The following is a 23,268-nucleotide window of genomic DNA, read 5'->3' on the forward strand; positions in this document are numbered from 1 at the left end:
AAATATCAATATGAATTAAGTTAGGCAGACATTTGAAAGACAGAATGCCTTAACAAGTCCCGTTAATGAGAGACACCTTATCTCCCCCCTGCAAAATGTTTAACAGACTTGTACATATTAGAAGTAACAGCTAACATTTATTAATTACTATGTGCCTGTCCCTGTTCTAAAAGATTTATATGTAAATTTATGGCATTCCATCCTCACAACAACTCTTGTAAATAGTCACTATTGTTATCCTAATTTTACTGATGAGGAAACTGAGGCACAGAGAGGAAAAGTTTGCCCAAGGTCAAGGATGGGGCAAAAATCAAGATTGAGTCCCAGGGAGTCTGATTCCACAGTCTACATTTAAAAAATTAGTTTTTAACTTTTGTGAATATATATTAGGTATATATATTTATTCCTTAGTATCAAATCTTCAAATTAAAATTTGTCTTTATATGACTCTTAAAAATATTCATGTTTTTTCTGTATTTATAGAATAATATTTATTTTAAAATAGAGTTTAACAATGGTTGTTATGTTTCCTTCAACTTACATATGCTGGGGAAGTGACAGGCAATATACAGTGTAAATGAATGAACAGTTAGCATGTTGTTAATACAGAATATGTTTGTTTGTTTATGGTAAGTCATGTGATTCCCTAGAGGAAAACCTGTGTAAATTGTTTATATGTTTATAATCTAAGTGATTCTTTTAAAAATGGATGCTACAGGCCAGGCGTGGTGGCTCACGCCTGTAATCCCAGCACTTTGGGAGGCCAAGGTGGGCTGATCATGAGATCAGGAGATCGGGACCAGCCTGGCCAACATGGTGAAACCCCGTCTCTACTAAAAATACAAAAATTAGCTTTGTGTGGTGGCGCGTGCCTGTAGTCCCAGCTACTCAGGAGACTGAGGCAGGAGAGAATCGCCTGAACCCAGGAGGTGGAGGTTGCAGTGAGCCGAGATTGCGCCACTGTACTGTGGCCTGCGGCCTGGCAACAGAGCAAGACTCTGTCTCAAAAACAAACAAACAAAAAAAGGACGCTACCAACTTCGTACTGTATTTAAGCTAGTTTCCAGCAATGACATGGATATATATTAGAGAATGCATCTCTGCTTAGTGCTCTGCACCAATGAAAAAGCCTTTCTGTTTTTCCTCCCTCTTCACTTCCAACTTTCTACTGTTAATTCTTTTTCTCCTTTTTTCTTCGTACAACAACCGTTTTTGTCTCAATGCAAAACTTACAGTAGACTTTATTAAAACACTCACATATTGTTTCTTCATCTGTAAAATGAAGGATTGGATTACATGATCTTAAAAGTCCCTGTGGGAAGACTCCATGATCTACGTGTTTGATGGAGATACCATTTTGTTAAGAAAAAACATTATGCAATAATCTATTACCAAGACACATATCATGACAATCATTGATATAGAACATTTTTATTGAGGATTTAAAGTCTGGTTTTATTCATTACAGATTTTTAAAAAATCACTAAACTACTTCAAAGAAAAAAAAATAACTTCATAATTTTTGTGTATGTAATTTGCCTGTGTAGAAGGGACTGTATAAATCTACCCACTTTGAAGACCTACGTGTATAATCAAGATGTGTTTATTGGAAAATTTATATTAAGTAACTGATAACCTGGGATTTTGATTAATTTGTGTCTTAGAAACATTATGACTAAGAAACTAGAGACAAGTCCTTGTTCAATTGTAAGATTCCTAAGTACATCTTATATCTTTCCAAATGTCCTTGACTCTTGATTTTAAAGTCCCATTTATCTCAACGATTTCTTCATCACAGCAAACTTTATCATACTAAATTCATCCTCCTATATTTGTTATAGCACAGTACAGATTATTAGCTTTCAGAATCATAATCTATGCTAAAAGGGTTAAGGTAGTTTTGTATTAGGATTTTAAAAAATCATTTTATATTTTATCTCTATAGCACTCAATAGTTTATCACAAAGGTTACAAACCCAAATGAACAAATCTGCACTGATGCTGGCCACCCATTCTTCTGTGCCATGAGTTCTATGTCAACTAGTTACTACTTAACTTCTTACCAGGTGTGGTAGAATTAAGAGAAGATAGTAACAGGAAAAGAATGTTTTCAACCCTCTAGGAACTCTGAAATAGGTGAGATAGTGATAAATGGGAATGCTAACAATTGCCTCTTGAAGGGTTCATAAACAAGTAAAGAGTACCTGTAATTATATGGCACTAGGAAAATCTGCATAGTTTTTTTTTTTTATAGAAAGGATATGCATCCTGTCCTTCTACAGATAAGTTAGGTGTACATAGTGTTAAAGCAAATAGAATAAGGAGACAAGGAGAGTATGAAGTTGGAATTCATATCGACTGCTCAGCGCCTCAGATAGTGGAACTCAGTGGCCTCTGAAGTCCTGAGATTTGAACTGCCTTGGGTACCCCTGGTATTATTAGGAAATTGAAAAGATAACACATTGATATTCTCATTTTTCCTGTTTATTGACATGAAGATAGATGGGGATAACTATTAGAATATCTTTAGCCTGCTGGTACTATGATATCTTTCTTTTGGTACAGTAGTTATGTTAATCATCAGTTAATTTTTTAAATTTTATTTAAAAATAGACAAATTTTTAAATTTTTATTTAAAAATAGACTATTCTTCCTATTTTTAAACCTACTGCCAAATGAATACTCTGTGTTAATATGAAAGGAGCAAAAAATAAATGACTCTGTTCATCTTTTACATGTTCTGTCATTGGACTATTTTCTCCAAAAGAAGGATTCTATCTCTAATAGTTTTTCAAAGGTACTAGAGAATGCAGCCAGCGTTTCTACTTCATTTTCTCAGTTCTTCTCATTTGCTGATTGATCTAGAATCTCTTTAAGCTTTCCATAACTTTATTTCTTCATCTTTATCTGTGGTCTACATCTATTAGCTTCATGGTAATTATGAAAATTAATGGTTTGGTTGTTGAAAAGTAAAATAGCTAAGAAGAATCATGGAGTTCAGGTGTATTTTCAGTTCTTTATTAATAATGCCGCTGCCAAATGTTTTTAATGATGAACTAGAGAAAGGGATAAACTGGGTGGTTTGGTCACAATAATTTTGCTATTGGACTTTTCCAGATTTAAGTTATTGGATTTTGGGGAGGTTTTTTGTTATTGTTGTTGTTGTTGTTTTGTTCTGAGACGGAGTTTCGCTCTTGTTGTCCAGGCTGGAGTGCAATGGTGTGATATTGGCTCACCACAACCTCTGCCTCCCGGGTTCAAGAGATTCTCCTGCCTCAGCCTCCTGAGTAGCTGGGATTACAGGTATGCACCACCATGTCCGGCTAATTCTGTGTTTTTAGTAGAGACAGTATTTCTCCATGTTGGTCAGGCTGGTCTCGAAGTCCTGGCCTCCCTCAGCCTCCCAAAGTGCTGGGATTACAGGCATGAGCCACCATGCCCAGCCAAGTTATTGTTTTAATATATCTATTTAAGAATTCTTGGGTTTAGGTACCATATTATCTTTGGGTTAAACCTTAAAAATAGATTTTTCTTTGAATAGCTAAAGGAAAGTTACCTCAAGTGCAGATAGATGATCTTTATTTTTATAATACAGTATATATATGCTAAATATAGTTTATATTTGCCAAATAAAATGTCACTAAAGTTAATGATACTGATAATTGATTTAGGGGAAAAATGGCTGGTAATACATTATATGTAAACATTAACGTAAATGGAAAATATGATAGATTTGTCCTACTTCATAAAAAATGCAAACCAGCATTAGAAAATTAGAACGTTTACATTTATAATCTGTATAACCTTCTGTTGAATGCCCTTGTGCACTCTCTTTGCCCTGTTTTAGTTCCCAACTTGCTGTAGATTATAAGTGCCCTTAATATCTCCAGTATCTCCACAGAGAATTTTGTCTTCAAGCCTTGGCATACTGTTTTACACTGTGCCTTCAACCTGAGACTTCAGTGATTCCACAAATGCTGTGAACAATGGAGTTTTGAAATAGTTAACATCTGTATTAGTTTCCTGTGGCTGCTATAACAAACTACCACAAGCCCGGTTACTTAAAACATCAGGAAACTATTCTCTCACAGTTCTGGAAGCCAAAAGTCCAAAATCGGTATCACTGGGCCAAAAGCAAGATGTCAGCAGGGCTGCATTCCTTCTGGATGCTCTAGGGGAGAATCTTTTTCTTTGCCTTTTCCAGCTTCTGCTGACCACCACTGTTTTTTGGCTTGTGGCCACATCACTGCAATCTCAGCTTCTGTGGTCACATTAACTTGGCCTCTTCTGTCTATGTGGAATCTTCCTGTTACAAGGATACACAGAATTGTAGTTAGGACCCATCTAGATAATCCAGGATAAGCTCTATGTGTCAAAATCCTTAATTTAATTATATCTGCACAGTCTTTTTTTTCATTTAGATTAATATTCAGACTCCAAGAGTTAGAACATTGACATATTTTGAGATGTCATTATTCAGCCCATCACACCATCTTTACCTTTGTACCTGCTCTGCATTCCTCCCTTGTTCTCCCTTCTCCTTTCCACTAGCACTGTCAGCCAAGCCAAGAAAAAACAAGAGATGTCCAATGGCTTCACTTTCCTGTCCGCACTTTGTACTTAGGTAAAAAAAAAAAAAAAAAAAAAAAAATTGGAGGAGTAACATGGCAGATCCAGGCATCAAGGCTTTACAGGGTTGGAGAAAACTAGGTCCATGATCAATGGTCTGTAGATTTGTAGATTTTACATAATTTCTTTGGCCTGGTTCATATAATTTGCATCCTAATCCTAAAGACACTGTACCTGAACAGACCCAGTTCTGCTTTCCTCAGTTTTAATCTTCCTCCATCATTGTGCCTAAGGCAAGAAGAACCCAACAGCTCAATCAAATGTCAACTCCCTGTCACACTACATTCAGGAAAACTGTATACCATAGCAGTGGGTCTTGAGTATTTATTCTTATGCTACATAATGAAGAGGGACATTGCAGAAAGGTGGCTGTGGGGAAAACATCTGGAATAAATAAATTTTCTAGGATCAAAGGGCTCCCTATGCAGCCCAGAGGGTCCTCAGGGTGCTCCTCAGAGCAAACAAACAGTTCTCTTGATGAGTCACTGCAATTTTTTTCTGCCAGAACCCACATATATTGCACGATCTCAAGGAAAAGAGGTGGAGTAAGGAGAAAGAACAAAAATTAAAGAAGGCAACAGAAGTGATTTTTAAGAATTTTAACCACACAAATAAAAGAAATCTCAACATGATTACAAACTTTTAATATATCCACTATCCTCAACATTCTGTCACGTATATTGCCCCAAAGTAAAGTTAAGTATAAGATAAAATATGTTTAAAAACACAAAAACAAGTGGGGCAAAGGAAGGATCTTGGGGAAGAGTACACACTCTGATACAACATATTTTTTTTTTTCTAACATATGAAAATTGGCAAAGGATAGTGAAGCCCAGGACTGTGTCCCGAACCCTAGCCAGTGGCATTTTACTGAGGAAAAAAAAAAGTTACTTATGAATCAGTACAGCCATGCTTTGTTCTGCATGAGTGTTTTAATAGAGCGAGTGTAATATGAGGATCAGGTGGGCTCGTGGGAATGGAACAAAAGGTTTTGTAAAATTAAAGCAAAATAATTATAGCTCTAGGTGCAAAGCAAGCATACTCCAGCAGTTGATAGCAAGGACCTGCTCAGAATAGAGAAGGAAGGGAGCATGCTGGAAGTTTTTTCTTTTCTTTTCTTTTTTTTTTTTATTCAATAACAAAGGCTTTTAATAGGTAACAGTTGTAAAGCATCTTTGAGAGTAATTAATGCACCCACACAAAAATTTATTAAAATGAAAATTTAGGGAATTGTCTAAAATGAATTAATTAACAAAAAAAGAACATCATGCCTTTCTTATTTTTTTAAAGAAGGAGAGAAGGTTAAGCAAAGCAGATTTTTGTGAGATTGTATTTTTAAATGTTCCTGGTTTATTTAGTATCTGAATAGCCCTTAAAAAGAGAGTTGGCGGGATTTATTATCCACTCCCTTTAGAAATACCAAATGGGGACAGACGTAAAATGGGGATTAATTTGCTATAAATGAGCCTCAAAGCCCCTGGAAATTATGGTATCTCCTTACAAAATGACTGAAGTTTTTAATAAGTTTACAGGGACCTCTAGGAAGCAGAATGTGATATTCAAAAGAAAGGAACATGTGTACATTATCTCGCATTGCCATTTCTATCCTGCAGTGCTCTTACCCAGGTCATTGGAGCTATCCTTCCATGTGTGGCCTCCATGGAAGACAAAAGGGAAGATTCAAAGTGTGGTATTAGTAATTTTTAGCTCAGTATATTTTCTATCTCAACAGAAATATAAAATTAACTTCATTTATCCTGTTTCTATAAGAATTTTAAATAGCTATATTGTTTTTTCCCTTATTTTCTTTCATATTGTTTCATACTGTGATATAATTATGAAGTAGAATATGTGCAACCTGCTGAGAATTTACCTTTTACTGTGAAAATTATTTCTAGTTGATTGCAAAAGTATTTGTTTTCAGCATGTTGTTGGTAGTTCTATACCTCCAAAAGTTTTAGGTTCTGAAGTTGAGTAAATTTTCAAAGGTTAAGTTTTCTAAACCTTCCATGCCAAAAATCATTGGAAATAACTGCCTTTCTCCCAATATTCCTTTGTTCAGTGAAGACCAGAAGCTAGCTGTGTAAAAAATATGAATAAGAAATAAAATTCATTTTGGAAAATACATTTTAAAAACTAGCTTTGATGATGACATATAAAAATAAATAATTATAATTTTTGAAGATAAATTCCTTTAAATGTATGATTATTAGAAAACTTGTATAGTAGGAAAAACATACCCTAGTAGGCATATGATGTGTGAATTTTGGGTACATTTGCCTGGCCTTGTTTTCTCTTCTTTTCATTGTTTCTTAAATGTTCATTATCTTCATGCCTTTATAATCTTTTAAGCTCTTTTCAGATTTTTCCTATTGAAGAGAGTAGATTTAGTTGGTTTGAGTAATGTTGCACTGTTAGTATAGTATTCTTACCTGTGAGGAAGAGCACGTTTGTGAAGTTCCTTGGTGAGGACAATTTGCACTTAAGTAAATATATACTCCCCGTGTTCTTTTTCCTGTAGTCCCGTGGTATTTCACTTTCTCTGAGGATATGACTAAAAGAAGGAATATCAGGGAAAATATGTTTATAGAACTTTCTGTTTTCATAATAGTGGTTCCTGCCCTAATTCTTTACTCTATGATTTTAAACTATGTGTCTATTGGCCTTTAGACTGGGATAGTATGTTGGATAATATATTTGTGTTCTATTGCTGTTGTACCAACCACAAACTTAGCAGCTTATGACAATACAAATTTATTATTTCACAGTTCTGCAGATCAGAAGTTTAGATTGGCTCCACCAGTTTCTCTGCTATAGGCTTTACAAGGCCAAAATCAAGGTGTCAGATGGATTCCTAACTGGAGGAGACTGAAAAAAATCCACTTTCATGCTCATTCATTTCCTCATAGTTGTGGGACTAAGATCTCCATTTCCTTGCTATCAGCTGGGAGCCATCTTTAGCTCCTTGCATATGTGCTGTCCCTATATCAGAGCCAGCAACAGCACCTGGAATCATCACACTTGATATCTTTCAAATTTCCCATACTACCACACCTCTTTTCCAAATTCCAGCCAAAAAAAGTTCTCTGCTTTTAAGGTGATTAGACTGGGCCAGCTTGGATAATCTAGGATACTCGCCCTGTTTTAGTGTTAGCAACCTTCATTACATTCACAGAGTCCCTTTTCCATGTAACATAACATTTTGCCATGTACCACAGGTTCTGGGCTTTAGGCAGTGGGCATTTTGGGGTGCAATTATTTTGCCTCCCACAGATGAATTCTAAAAGAAGAGTCACCTACCTCCATTATAAATTTCTAGAGTACTCTGAGTATTCTAGTGCTTTTGGTCTAGAAGTAGAAAATTCAGTATGAATACTCACCTTCTAAATGCTATTAGCAGATTTTAAAAATATGTATCTTATGGAACTTGGTAAAGAATATTTATTTTCTGTTTGATAAACAGAATAACTAGGGGTCAGGGAAAACCAAGTTGACCATTAGGGCCTGAGGTAGACTGGAAATTTTTTGGTTTATGGCAGTGGTTTTATTTATCCTAACCCTTTTAATCACTACAAAGCATACTAGAACCATAGAGGGAACCCAACTGGGAAAAGGAAGAAAGCCCAGATCAAGTGAATCAGAAATGAGATTATTAATTTTTTTTAATTTTTTATTTTGTTTTATTTTTTTGAGATGGAGTCTCACTCTGTCGTCCAAGCTGGGATGCAGTGACCTGATCTCCGCCTCCCAGGTTCAAGGGATTCTCCTGCCTCAGCCTCCCAGGTAGCTGACACTGCAGGTGTATGCCACCATACCCAGTTAATTTTTTGTATTTTTAGTAGAGACGGGGTTTCACCATGTTGGCCAGGCTGGTCACGAGCTCCTGACCTCAGGTGATCTGCCTACCTCAGCCCCCGAAAGTGGGGATTACTACAATTTTAACACAGGTGACTCACATGGAAGGCTGAGATAAATGCAGGAAACAGAAAAATATTTCACTGGTATCTAAGAGACTGTGACCTGTTACGTGAGAGCAGGATGCAAGACATTAAGTTGGTCAGATAGATGGCAACATTTCAATTCATGAGTTGGCAATATGGGCTAAGGATGCTATAGTTAGGAATCCAAGTTAAATAAAGACTTCAGTTTAAGCTGAAATTGAGGAGGAAAGTTCTAACACTTTCTAACACCAGAAATAACATCTTTAGACAAGGTCAAAGGAAGGGCCAAGAAGGTCAAAAGGAAACATGGACAAAGAGGGGATAAGGAAGAGGAACTGGAGGTAAATTTCATCTACACTTTGGAATTCTGTTCAAGGTTGGTTCTGGTATTTGGGATGGAAGGGTTGCTTTGGATTTTAAGAGAGAAATATGGTACAGGTAAATCCACTAGATTATAATTTATATTATATCATTTCCTTAAGGAAGAAATGAGCTCACCCCTACAATCTGCCATCTTGTATATTTTCATATTAGACTATATATTTCAGAGATAAAAACAGGAAGTAAAATTTTTGAGTAAAAAGATAATTTCTCAAGTAAAAATAGGAAAGATCAGGGCAATAAGATTGTAACTGTTTAACTACTTTTTTACTCTAATTACAACAGAAACCTGAATATATGCTTATAAATTTGTAAGTCAGTTTTTAGTTATTTCATAAATTTAATTACATTAATTACAAATCAACTAACAAAGAAGATAGTTGAAGTCAGATGTATGTGTGTTTATATTTTTTTCTCGAAGTATGTTCTACTATGCTATTCATGAAGCATTTTGGGTTTTTTTGAGTATTTAAATCAACTAATTTTTATTTAAGTTTGTTTTGTCATTTATTTGCACTTTAACAAAAAATGAATCTTCTATTTCTCAGTTAAGTAAACATTTAAATAATATAAATGAAAAAATAGAGGAGTTCTGAGAAATATGTAATTGCATAACAGAAGTCATATGTGGGCTGACTCATAATTGCAAAATAAAATCTCTGCAAAAATCCTTAACAAGTGCATGTCTTTCATATTTAAAGTACAGGCTGAGCATCCCTAATCTGAAAATCCGGAATCTGAAATGCTCCAAAATCCGAAATCTTTTGAACACTGACATGATGCCCAAAGGAAATGCTCATTGGAGTATTTCAGATTTCAGACTCTCAGACTGGGGGCACTCCACTGGTAAGTATATAATGAAAATATTCCAAAATCCGAAAAATGTCTAAACTCCTAAATACGTCTGCTCCCAAATATTTCAAATAAAGGATATTCAAGCTATAATTAAAATGTTATGCATAATTTCCAAAATTCATCACTGTATGATACAACACACTTTCCTGCTTGCCTTTTATGAAAATGAAGGTAACATACAGATAAGAAGGAATTACAAGTTTCTAAAAGATGGTGCTTTTTTCTACTCAGTTGACAACCAAAAGTTGCCAGGCAAGAACATAACAATTGGCATTTACTAAGTGCTTATCGTATATTACTACGTGAAGTGGATTTTTTTTTCCGTAAGTTATTGGGGTGCAGGTGGTATTTGGGCACATGAGTAAGTTCCTTTTTTTTTTTTGAGATGGAGTTTTGCTCTTGTTGCCCAGGCTGGAGTGCAATGGCACAATCTCAGCTCACTACAACCACCACCTCCTGGGTTCAGGCGATTCTCCTGTCTCAGCCTCCTGAGTAGGTGAGATTACAGGTGCCCACCACCATATCCAGCTAATTTTTTGTATTTTTAGTAGAGACAGGGTTTCACCATGTTGGCCAGGCTGGTCTTGAGCTCCTGACCTCAGGTGATCTACACGAGTAAGTTCTTTACTGGTGATTTGTGAGATTTTGGTGTACCCATCACCCGAGCAGTATACACTGCACCATATTTGTAGTCTCCTATCTTTTGCCCACTTCCCGCTCTTTCCTCCAAGACCCCAAAGTCCATTGCATCATTCTTGTTTTTTTGAGATGGAGTCTTGCTCTATTGCCTAGGCTGGAGTGCAGTGTCATGATCTCAGCTCACTGCAGCCTCCATCTCCCAGGTTAAAGTGATTCTCCTACCTCAGCCTCTGGAGCAGCTAGGATTATAGGTGCAGACCACCACGCCCAGCTTATTTTTGTATTTTTATTAGAGACAGGGTTTCACTATGCTGGCCAGGCTGGCCTCAAACTCCTGATCTCAAGTGATCCACCTGCCTCATCCTCCCAAAGTGCTGGGATTACAGGTCTGAGCCACCGCACCTGGCCCATTGAATCATTCCTATGCCTTTGCACCCTCATAGCTTAGCTCCCACGTATCAGTGAGAATATACAATGTTTGGTTTTCTGTTCTGGAGTTACTTCACTTAGAATAATAGTCTCCAATCTCATCCAGGTCACTGCAAATGCTGTTAATTCATTCCTTTTTATGGCTGCATAGTATTCTAACATATATATATGTGTGTGTGTGTGTGTATTTGCATATATATGTATATATATGCATATATATGCTGCAATAGTATACATATAGTATATATGATAGTGTGTATATAACATATATGTGTGTATTATATGTATATTATACACACACACACACACCAGTTTCTTTATCCACTCATTGATTGATGAACATTTGGGTTGGTGCCATGATTTTGCAGTTGTGAATTGTGCTGCTATAATATGTAGCAATTATAAGTGATTTGTCAACTTGTGCTGTTACTAAATGCATGATTAACAATAAAACACAGGCTTAACTCAACAGTATTGTTTTTCTAACAAAATTCTAACAAAATGAGTAAACATACACTATTCCCCACACATGGGCACATACTACATGCAAACATCATCCATAACACATGCAGTACACGTTCAAATATATCTATTTGCACCTCTTAAATAGCTAGTATACTTGCTGTTTTACTGTGTGCCAAAATAAAATTTTATTGTGAATGAATAAATGCTATGGGCATAAACTCATTTGAGGATATATGCTATTGTCCTAATTTCCAAAGTAAGACAACACAGGTGCCTCAACAAGCTATGTATAACGAATATTTTTTGAGTACTGTGTAGCATAGTAGCAAAATTACTGGGTATCAGAACCTGTGAGTTCTAGCCTTTGCTCTGCCACATGTTAGATTTGTGATATTAAGAATGTCATTTAATAGCTTGTAGCCTCTGTTCCTTCACTTATGAAAAAAGGATAATGATATCTCTCCTATTTACTTTCTAGAGTTGATATTCACACCAGATGAGCTAAATATACTTTAAGGCATTCGAAGATTATGAATTACTATTCAAAACTATATTATGTTTTAAATAAATATAGACAATTCCCATTAGTACAGTTAAGGCAAGGTCTGTGTCCTCTTATATATAATCGTTAAAACTTTGAAATTAGTTTATTATTGTTTATTTGCTTTGTTGTATCTGTTGCAGAGTCTCCTTGTAATTTTCTATATGTCTGATGAGTTGCTAATCACAATATTAAGTGGTGTTGGATTTCAATGTTATTGTATGTATGAGAGCTGATGTTCAAAATCAGGGCAGTATTAGATATTAGTGCACTATCAAAGACAGTTAACAGGAAGGAATGTAGAATTAATGATTAAAAACATGAAGAATTGCTATAATATTATATATCTTGCTGTATAATTTTATCTATTTTTATTAATTAAATAATTATTGGTTAAATCATACTTTTTCTTGATCTAAATTCCAGAAGCAATGAAGAGCCAGAAGTTTAAGGGTTGACTTGGAGAGAAGGAATACCTTTTTATTTTTAATGTGTGTGTGTTTTTGGTTGGTTTGTTTTGTATCTCATTTCCGTTTCTCCAAATCCCTATCCCTACCCATTTATTATAGCTTGGTCCAGATTCTAGAGCCAATGGTTTTTCATATTAAGCTAATGGATAATTAGATGGTGCAGAGATGAATCTCAAAGTTTATATAAGCCCTTTAAAAATGTATGCAAATATACTTTGTATTTTATCTAAATGTATACTTTATTTGTATTTGTAAATATGCCTTTTCTTTCTCCCCACCCCTTCCTTGGAGAGAAGGTTGATAAGTTTAATTTATTCTCAAAGGACCACATGAGATTAAAAACCCTTGGAACTGTTGAGTTAGAGCTATTGGTACCAAAGTGAGCATCAGCTGGAGAAAGAAATTTTCCTTTTTTCCCCTTTTTCCCAAGTATCCCACTTGTGTCCCCGACATTTGGGTTGGGGTGGGAAGCAGAGAAGGAAGATTAGAGGGCCAGCCAGTGGGTCTCTAATGGCTTTACCTTTTTTTTTCCTTTCTTTCTTTCTTGCTTTTTTACTCACTGTTTTTCTCCTTTCTCCCTCCCTTCTCCCATTTGTTTCCTTCCTCCCTTCCTTCCTTTCTCCCTCATTTCCTTTCTTCTGTCCTTCCAACTTTTCTCCCTTCATCTCTCCTTCTTCCTTTTTCTTTTCAATATTTCTCTTCATAAGATAAAATTTAAGCAAGCATTCTTTAAATTAAGGACCCATTTTATTTTAGTGCTGTGGCATATTCCTTTACTCATCTGCTTCTCATCACTTGATGCTGATTGTATTCATTTTATCACCATCCTGGTTTTGAGAATATCCTACTGTGTTCTGTGAAGTACTAGTGCTCTGCAGAAGTTATTTCTGTAATAGAAAATCCATAGAAATCAGTGGGAAAAAATGTAGTATCTATTCCTTATCTTCATTTTTAACATTTTGGGTCCCTACTTGGATATCATCACCTAAGACACAATTTTTCCAATGAATAAAATAAAATGACTAATTAATTTATGAATTATTTAAGACAGAAAATGGGTGAAATTAAGCTGTAATTCTTATATTTACTGATATAATTCACTTACTGTAGATATGTGGACAAGGCCATCTCCAACTTCTATAGAAAATCGAAAAAGAAAATGATCTTGTTTACTAATTGCTCAAGATTTTACTCACTGATACAGGAAAATCAGAGTTCCCTTTTGGGTACTATAAGATGTGAAATTGAAGTAGACAGTACTTATGTTTTTGTGTGATTTTTACAGTGTCTATTAGACTTACATCATTCAATAAACATAATACTAGAACAGAATTTAGTTGAAATCAAATGTTGTGAGTGGGTAAGGTAATGTGCACATCCAGTTCTTATCAGGTGGTTCTAAGCAGGATGTGGGGCCTGCACCCCCAGTTGCTAACCCATCAAGGGTAGCCCACGTGGTTCTCAGGGCACCATGCTGATGAGCACCCACTGTGGTTCTGATTTTGGCAGCCATGGCTGAATCGGGTCTTTGATCTTTGGAGTGGCTTCTGCCACAGTGAGCATATCTGTTTGTTTTGCTCCTCCCTTTGGTCATTATTCCAATCTGGCAGTATAAGGCAAAAAAAAAAAAAAAAAAGAGAGAGAGAGAGAGAGACGTGGGAGGGGGTTGTTAGAGGATACTTCAGGAACACGACTGTACCAAGTATGAAAAAGCTGCTTAAAAATTCTGGCTCTAAAAGCTCATGCATAACATTTTTTGCTGACTCATTAATGAATACATTTTATTTTATGTGTCATTCAACAGCCTGCTAAAAATCACTCTTTCTGATTCTGTTTTCTCATTACTGGGGTTTTGAATCCATCATAAAATGCAGCCAGCCACACAAAGGAAAGGCAGTCCTGCTCCCTGTCTTTTAATAGTCTTCCTTCATAAGTATCTAAATATGCTTGAAAACATTTACTTCTTACGCTTTGATATTTTAAAATCAGTTCCTCTAATATATTTGAAAATCAGCTTCAGAGGTTTGATTACATTTTAATTTTTATTTATTTATTTTTAATTGAAAAATAATTATATATTTTATGGGGTACAATGTGATATTTTGATCTGTGTATGCATTGTAGAAATATTTAATCAAGCCAGTTAATATATTCATCACCTCACTTGCGTGTATGACATTTTGTTGAAATCTTTCAACAGATTTTGTAATAATCTCTATTTATTCCAATATACTATTTGATGGAAAATGTAAAGATGACTATACCCATTTTATAGCTGAAAAAGTGGAGATACTGAGGTGCTAAATATGCTATTTAATGTTGTGGAAGTGTTAGTGTCGTTCTAAAATTCAAGTTGTCATTCTGATATTTGGGGATTTAGGGCTTTAGCATATGTTCTATGCAATGATCAAAACACTTGATCCACATTATCTTAATAATATCATTGAGGTATCATAGATAAAAAGTAACCTGAGACATAGAAAGGCATTAAATTACTTGTAGCAAATCTCATAGCAAGGTCACAGAGAAGCTGACACAGTCTTGGACTTCTTCATATGAACTAGCCATGACTAGTTTTCTGACAAGAAACATTTTTCTCCTTTTGAGAATGTGAAGGTCGAAGATTTCTCCCAGGTCGAGAAAGCAATGCCTTAAAGAACTCTGAGAAAATTTTTGATTTTTAACTCTCAAACAAATATACAGCCCATTGTATTGATCACCACTTACAAGTTTAAAATACGTGAGTTCTAAAATTCTTGTTTAGAAAAACTGGGATTAAGTCACCTTTTCATTCCTTCATTATCTAGGTCTCACCAAAACATTTTAAAGTGTTAGGTATTTATATAATGTGTGTGAAAATACATAATTTCAGAAATTGGAATGTATGTGGAATTTATTTTGGAAAAATAGCATCTACTTTGAAATGTGTCTGTCATAACTTCTGTTTGTGATCATTTTCAATTAGAAGACAAGGTTTCCCTATATAAGACTAGAGACTCAGATAGCTAGGAAGGAAGGAGGGACCAAACAGGCTAAAATTTTACTAAGTTGTAACCAATCCAGGTATCATGAAGAAAGAGGACGTGAAGTTGTCTTCTATACTTTTAACTTCTATGAATTAGGATTTTCAATTGAGAAATAAACAGATTCTAGAAAGCCCTGGCTTCCCAGGAGGTGCCACTAGGTTAGTATGGCTCAGACAGATGCTCATGAACTCATCTGCTGGTTTTCCCATACAAAACATCTCAGCCAATATCCACAGAATAAAAACCAATAATGGAGGGTCCAGGCAGTCCTTTATCCCAAAGAAGAAACTTTACTTACACACACAAGCAAATGAAAAGAGCCTCCTTGTAGCCCCTCCATAAAGAAATACCACCATTTCATCTAGAACCAGCTTTATCACCATAACAAAATGTTGTGTTCCATGGATATTTGCACCATAGTTTAGGTCAAGAATTAGAGTTGGCTGGATTTAGTCAATGTCAAGAGAAAAGAAAGAATGTGGAGAGGGCATCAAAGTGCTCGGAGCTGGCAAATGCTGGCAATTAGCCGTAAAGTTAGCAGCGTGGGGTTATCTGAAAAGAGCATATGATTATACTGAGTGGTAGCTTCCCCAGTGAGTCCCAAATAAGCTTTTTCATCTACATTAAATACAATGTGATATTGTATTAATCACTTGGGAAAACAAGAATTTTTTCTATTATTAACTGGTAAGTTCCTGTGTCATCTATCTCTATTTTGTCTGTCAGCTCTGTTTTCTTAAACACAACCAGTTCAACTATATTATTAACATCTTCAAAGGAAAACCTACCAGACTACCAAGGCTAATTTGCTTTAACTAAGATTTATTTACATTTATTGTCTAAGATAAGCTTCAATAATATATGGTCATTTGGTCCAGAAACAGTAAGTCTTAGTTGTATGTGGTAACCTTTAACTCTGAATACTTCAAATGCCATATATTTTACCCCTATTCTGGGATAGATTTTGTGCTATTCTTTTCTTTTCTTTCTTTCTTTCTTTTTTTTTTTTTTTTTTTTTTTTTGAGTTGGAGTCTAGCTTTGTCACCCAGGCTGGAGTGCAATGGCATGACCTCGGCTCACTGGAACCTCCATCTCCCGGGTTCAGGCAATTCTCCTGCCTCAGCCCCCCAAGTAGATGGGATTACAGGTTTCTGCCACCATGCCCAGCTAATTTTTGTATTTTCAGTAGAGACAGGATTTCACCATGCTGGCCAGGCTTGTCTCGAACTCCTGATCTCAGGTGATCCACCCAACTCAGCCTCCCAAAGTGCTGGGATTACAGTCGTGAGCCACCGCGCCCAGACTCATTTTCTTTAATTTTCATGACATAAACATTATGTGTGACTATGTAACTATAAAGTAATAAATCTGATTTTAGTTGGACATTAGTTGCCCTGGTCTCATTGGGTAGAATGAATTCACATCGTGTATATATAGCTTCTCTACTTGTGAGTTTCATAATACATTAAATGGAGATGGTAATTAATAGTACCTACCTCACAATGTTACTGTGAGAATTAAATGAGATATTATATGTAGAGTCTTTAGATTAGTCCCTAGCATATAGTTAACACTCAGTTAATGTTAACTATTATTATGTATAAGCATTGTGGGAATAAAAATCAAACATTTACTGATAAGTGCTCAGTATATAGTAGGAGCTCAACTCATACATATTTAATGAATTAGTAAACTGTAAGTTCTTTAAATGGCTAGATGTTACTGATCTATGGTAAATGTAGTATTCTGGCTATTGCCTTATACTGTTAAATATACTATAAGGGCAAAATGTTAAATAACACCAAGATTTCTACATAGTTTTCAGGAATATTTACTAGCTATGAAAGAGCTTTTTGGGGGTTTAGGAGTATTATTTCCTTTCTCATTTAACATTTGCACCATTAGTCCCATACAGCATGTGCTATCTGACTAGAGGTATATGTGTGGCCACAAAATGGGCATAGATTTTCCCCTTCCTTTAACAGTCATGCAGATATGATTTATCTTACGGTACAATGAAAACAGAAGCAGTACAAGCCTGCCCATAGTAAAAGAAGATAAATGGGCAAGAAAACACAGAAAGGCAGTGTGTGTCAAGCATGCTTCATATTTGCCTGAGAGAACTGAAACACACAAAGTGAGAAAGACATGCATGTTACTATGTGCCAGTGCTGGAGATGCTGCTTGCTTTTTTGATGATATCAAGACGTTATAGTTTTGGGGGACATTTGTTTCTTAATAAATTTATTTTTAAATCCTGCAATATTTACCATCTGAAACATTTATCTGAAATTGTCATGTATTAAATCCCATCTTTTCTAGAACTGGTGTTCTGCTTCTAGTAACAGTTTGAGAAAGGGTTCAAAGGTTTGACTCTCCCTAGAATGTTCTTACCACTGGTACTTCTACTCAACCTTTACAAATAGTTGATGCATCACTTCTAGGAGGCCCATCCTATATGTTTATATATATTTGTGTCATTGCTCTGGCTATATTGCATTACAGTTTTCAGTTGAGATGTGTGTTTTCTCTTTTAGAGTCTGGTGACTAAATTGTGAACTTCTTGCATGACGAGGCTGTGCTTTACTTATCTCCAATATTATTCAGTTCCTGAAATAGAGTAGATGCTCAATAAATAAGTATCCAATAAATTAATAAATTTGCAGTCTCACACACAGGCATATATTCTTATAAAAGATTAGGGACATTAATACAATTTTTTTCTTTGCATGTTCCTAAAGTGATTGTGAATCTTTGGAAATTGTTTATGAACATATTAATATGTTTCTTAGTGCTCTAGTCACCTTGAGGGAAATTTTTTAACCTTTGAAAAAAGTTATTTTTTAATCTCTGTATATTCTTTTTTACCCCGAGCATGACTTTTGCACAATGGACTCAAGTGTGTTGTCAATTACTGATTATTTGGTTTAGCCACACAGAAACTGTTAGGAATCCTTATTTTTATTTGCACACTATCTGTTTGGTGGCTTTGTCCAAGCCCATGGATTATGCCAGTTAAATGGCAAAGTCTTACTTTCAAGCAAAATTCTCAGCATTTAATACAGTGTGTGGCATATATTTGGGAGTCAATAAATGTTCATGGAATGCATGAACAAATCAGTCATTGTTGCAAACTGTTTTGAGGATGAGGTATGAGATTTTTTTTTTTAAGGCTAAATGAAATGCCCAGTATCACACAGCAGGATAAGAGAAAATCTCACACTCATAACTCATACTTCTGTGTTTCCAGACTGTTACACAAGCTCACTGAGAAGTGCAGTATATGTCTGATTTCTCAACTTCACCCTGCAGTAAACTTTTGCTATCCGGAGGCTAGAGACCTCTTTTGTGAATGTTGTCTGCCCAATGACTGTGTTGGCACCAGGGAGGCCCTAGCAGATAAAGTGGAGGAACATATGGTTTCCATCTCAATACAAAGTGGTGGACATAACGTGGTAATTCAGCTGAGATGTCCTCTATATTATAAACTGAAAGAGTATGATTAGAGGTGTTTATAAACGGCGTCTGAATTCCCCCACACCCCTCCCCATCGCCTTTCCACTGTAGTTTTATCTGTCTGAATCAGAGCGATCTAGCCTCCCAGCCTCACTGCATTATTTGTGAAAATGGCCAGTGTGAGGAATTATTAATTAAAGCTAACAAATCACCCTGACGAGCTGTGCCCTGGCATGGCTGAAGGTTGATTGGCGAAAGTGTTCTCCTTTGGAGAAAAGACTTTTTGTGCTCGTGACGCAGTCAGGGACGGATTATTGAATATGCAAGTTAGAAGAAAAATCACAGGACAAGCAAATTGAGTATTTACTGGCAAATAATTGCTCTCTTAAGCTGTGGCTCTCTTCCTAAATTCTTAACATTCCCGAGGGTTAGAAAGAAACACAGAAAAATGCATCGGTACAGAGTACATTTCAAAAAAAATACATAGACTGATGTTTCAGACTTGTGCAGGTAAGTGTGATTGTGTGTGTATGGAAAGTGAAAGAACAAGGGAAAGCAAAGGAAAGATAGGGGAAGAAGCATAACTGTTAGTCTGATGAATTTTTAAAATCAACTTGTTTATTGGAGCTCAGCGTATTTCTAAGTTGGGAATTTAGTTTCAGTGCTGCATTTATTGTGAAAGTTAGAGACGTGAGAATGAGAGAGGATTTTCTCAAAGTTGTTTGTCTTCATTAGCAGAAGAATATGTTAATGTTTTGTCCCAATAGTATTTATAAATTTTGTTCAGGCATTTGTGGATATATGTATAAAATTATCAGTTGATTTAAAGATCTTTAGTTATTTTCAACATTGTTGATTATGACACGTCATACAGTGTTTCGAACATATTTGGGTACAACTGTTGCATTTATTTTTAAAAGTAAACACTGCTTTCATTAGGACCAAGCTAGTCCTTGTTGAGAATTCCTAAAGGGACATTATAGTTTGGAAATACTTAAACTTCAGACTTCTATAATAACTAAAGTGTCCTTATTGTCAATTGTGTGGTCTTTTTATCTGTAATGTTAATCAGATGCTAAGTTTTGTGGACATTGTAAGACAGGAGAGACTAGTTTAGAGGTTTTTCAGGACTAAATTTAAATACATAGAAATATAAGTGTGCAAATGAAGGTTAATTCCATGTATAAAATATAGACATTAACAAATAGAGATACTCTTACAAGTACAGCTAGGTTATGGGAGCAACATTACCAGAATATATATATCCATTGAAGATGAATTGCATATTCTGTGATAACCTGGAAAATGCTTTTTCGACTTTCATCAACAGCAAACTGTTTTTGAAATGAAAATAAGTGACTGGAAAAATAGTGCTTTTGGCTTTTAATAACTTTGAAAAACATTGATTTAAAACAAAGGCATAATCATAATTTAGACTAAATTAACTAATTAATAATTACCAGATGCTTTAACAATATAACATCTACATGATACTAGTAATAGGAATAATAATAAAAATGGAAAATCTGGTAATGACACAGAAATTAAATCAGATGACTCTCATGTTTTAGAAAATCAGAATTTTAAAATATAAATAAATAAAACATATGTTGCCTTCTAATCTATTCCTTGAACCATGTAATATTGTATTGGTTAGGATTTTTCTCTTACTATATCCTATTTTATTTAAAAATGTGATCCTTAGTATAGGGAATAGAGCTCATAAGAAAGTTTAGAAAATATATTTTTTAAAGGTTTAATTCCCACTGGATCACATTCTGTCCTCAGATTTCAAGAGGCAGCCTCCTTAAAGTTTCTTGTGACTATTTGAGGGCAAAATTTGGTCCATTATTTAGAAATAGCAAAGGGGGCATTTAAAGCATATGTTCAGAGACTTAACCATCTGCTTGCTTTATTATGAATACCACAGAGTTATGAGAAATTGGAAAGACTCAAAAATTGAACCAGAGTTCTATGCAAAATTTTAAAAATACAGCACTCTGATTTTTAAAAATATGTTTTGCAACCACCTACTTTTGCTAAGTATATCTTATTAGTCCTCTATGTGAGAATAGTATTATTCCACCTTTTTGACATATGGGAAATGAATGGCAAAGTATAGTTGAGTGACATGAACCTATAGAAAGTTAATAGTAATCTTTTCTCTCTGATTTAAACCACTACATATGAATACCTTGTGGAGTTTTAGACTTGTCGTCAGTGAAACTCACAGTGACTTAGAGAAACATTATAAAATGGTGACTGCTGGAACAAAAATGAAGTCCAGCTGCTAGTTTCTGGACTGTCTACAAATGAGTTGCAAGAGACATGCGGAGGCCAGACTAAAGAGAACTTCTGTAGTCCAACTGTGATGTAATGAAAGTATGAATCAGCTATTGGTTGCCCATGCTGAGGGGGAAAAGCAACAAAATATTTTTTTAAGTGCAAATTGGCATTATTCCCAGGTGGTACTATATTCCTTTGGTATCTGGAAGGATATGACATTCAGAAATTAATAAAAGAACAAAAATCATCTTTAAGTCCCAGGCATAGTAATATTTCACCTAGATTGGTCGTATAAGGACATATCAATATGAATATAATTGTTAAAATGTCTAATGCTCAATTAGAGTTCTTCTACATTACCTGAGTTTTACTAGAATCAGACTGAGACTGGCTGGATCATTCTCAGAGGAGAATATAGAAAGTAGACTAAATTTAGCCTGAATATAAGTTTTTGTTGTTGAGATGACTATTACTCTTTGTTGCTTAATGAAAAGCATTTACTTAAAAGAAAATAATAATGGAAGCAAAGGACTGAAATATTTGGTTTGAAGACTCCAAGTAAAAAAATGTATGTGTATGTATCATGTATACTTCTATATTTGTTTAATTAAAAAATGTTTTCAGAAATATACGCTTTATTAGGCTGATTAAGCCAAAACATTTTTGTGTGTGTAATCTAAAGACTGAACACAAAAATTTTAAAACAGACCTGAAAGATATCAGTCAGAACTGAATTAATGACCTGGGGCTGAAAATACCTATGTCAAATTTCATTTGGATTTTTTCATGGTGGGATTTTAATTTTATGTCTCCCTAAATGGAAGTGCTGCAGTCAAGTGAATCTATAGCCCAAAGAATAATGAAATATGTCAATTATTTTAGGAGGTTAGTTTTTATTTTTTATATTGAGTACATGTGATGTAAATATCAAATATATATACACAATATGTTTTTTTGTTTATTTGTCTTATTTACTATTTATTGCTCTAATAAGGGAATTAAAATGGCTGACAATGAAAAAATAAACACAAATACATGAATGCAGCAAAATACATGAATTAGAAGTAGGTAAGAAAAATAAAACAATAAAGGAAAGGATATAAAGATGGAGTTAGAAGTGAGGTCAGCATGCAAACTATATTCAGTGAAGTGCTATATATTTGCCTTTAAACTTCCTTGCAGCGAAAGTTGAAGAGAAAAGCTTGTTACACAGTTTATAACATCCGTAAGCATAAGAAAATAATTTTCATTTTTTGTCTTGAAAATGGCTCTTGAAAAGAGCTCTTAGTTTTCAAAGAAGTCAATGCTAAAGCAGCTGCCACTGTACAGAATTTAAGGCTGCAGATACCTAAAGGTCAGGTCAGAAGCAGACGCAGTACCTTCCCTGGGACATGGATGTGGAAGTAGACCAAAGTAATCCCCTTTTAATCCCTGGGCATGTGTTTCTAGAGAGAAAAAAAAAAGACACGATTAATGCAGTAATGTTGGTAAGCTAACAATTTGTGGAAAGTAGGGAGTTAAAGGGGGAATTTTAAAAAATTATTTCATGTAAATAAATACATATATTTTTAGTAGCAAATGAAAGATTTAGAAGGCATTCACTTTTATAATAACCATTAAAACATGTTATCAAATAAACCTCTTAAATCAACATTGCTTTCCTAAGTTGTTCATAAAACACTGCTGTACTACTGCCATTCTTCTTCGACTTTTACTTTAAGCAGATTGTCAGTCTCACTGAAGTTTTAAAAAGAGTCATTTCTGGCTTGAAATTTAATATTTCTTGCCCTTATGTCCTCCCTTGGTTCATTTTGAGAAGTCTTAGCAAATTGTCTATTCTTTTCACAGGTAATTTTGATAGTTAAGTCACATTTAATAGGCTAGTCTTCTCTTCATATTGAAAAGGTGAACTATATAGATTTATTATTATATTACCTTGTAGCCTAGTCCCTGGTAAGTAGTCCAAGGACCAACTGTATCAGGATTACCCAGGGATTACCTATATCAGGATTATCTAGAGCACCTGTTAAAATGGAGATTCCTGAACCCCATTCCAGAATTTCTAAATAAGAAGCTCTGAGAATGTAGCCTGGATCTGCAGTTTAGGAAACTGCCCAAGTTATAATAAAGTTGTTATATAAGTTGTGCAT

General features: G+C 35.0%; 1 protein-coding gene across 47 annotated transcripts in view; it reads left to right on the forward strand.

The window, feature by feature from the left end:
- ZBTB20 (zinc finger and BTB domain containing 20) overlaps window positions 1-23,268 on the forward strand; it is an 814,450-nt gene that overhangs the window by 367,209 nt on the left and 423,973 nt on the right. For 30 of the 47 annotated variants that reach the window (XM_077993859.1, XM_077993890.1, XM_077993886.1 and 27 more), the window contains one exon: window positions 3,206-3,303. The exons of 15 other annotated variants lie outside the window; for them this stretch is intronic. The gene's annotated coding sequence lies outside the window, so the exon portion shown is untranslated. Of the gene's footprint in view, window positions 1-3,205; window positions 3,304-18,919; window positions 19,343-23,268 lie in introns of those variants that run through there. 2 more of the 47 variants (XM_077993861.1, XM_077993891.1) reach the window with 2 other exon arrangements.

The sequence above is a fragment of the Macaca mulatta genome, chromosome 2 (genome assembly GCF_049350105.2).
Source record: "Macaca mulatta isolate MMU2019108-1 chromosome 2, T2T-MMU8v2.0, whole genome shotgun sequence".
Lineage (NCBI taxonomy): Eukaryota > Metazoa > Chordata > Mammalia > Primates > Cercopithecidae > Macaca > Macaca mulatta.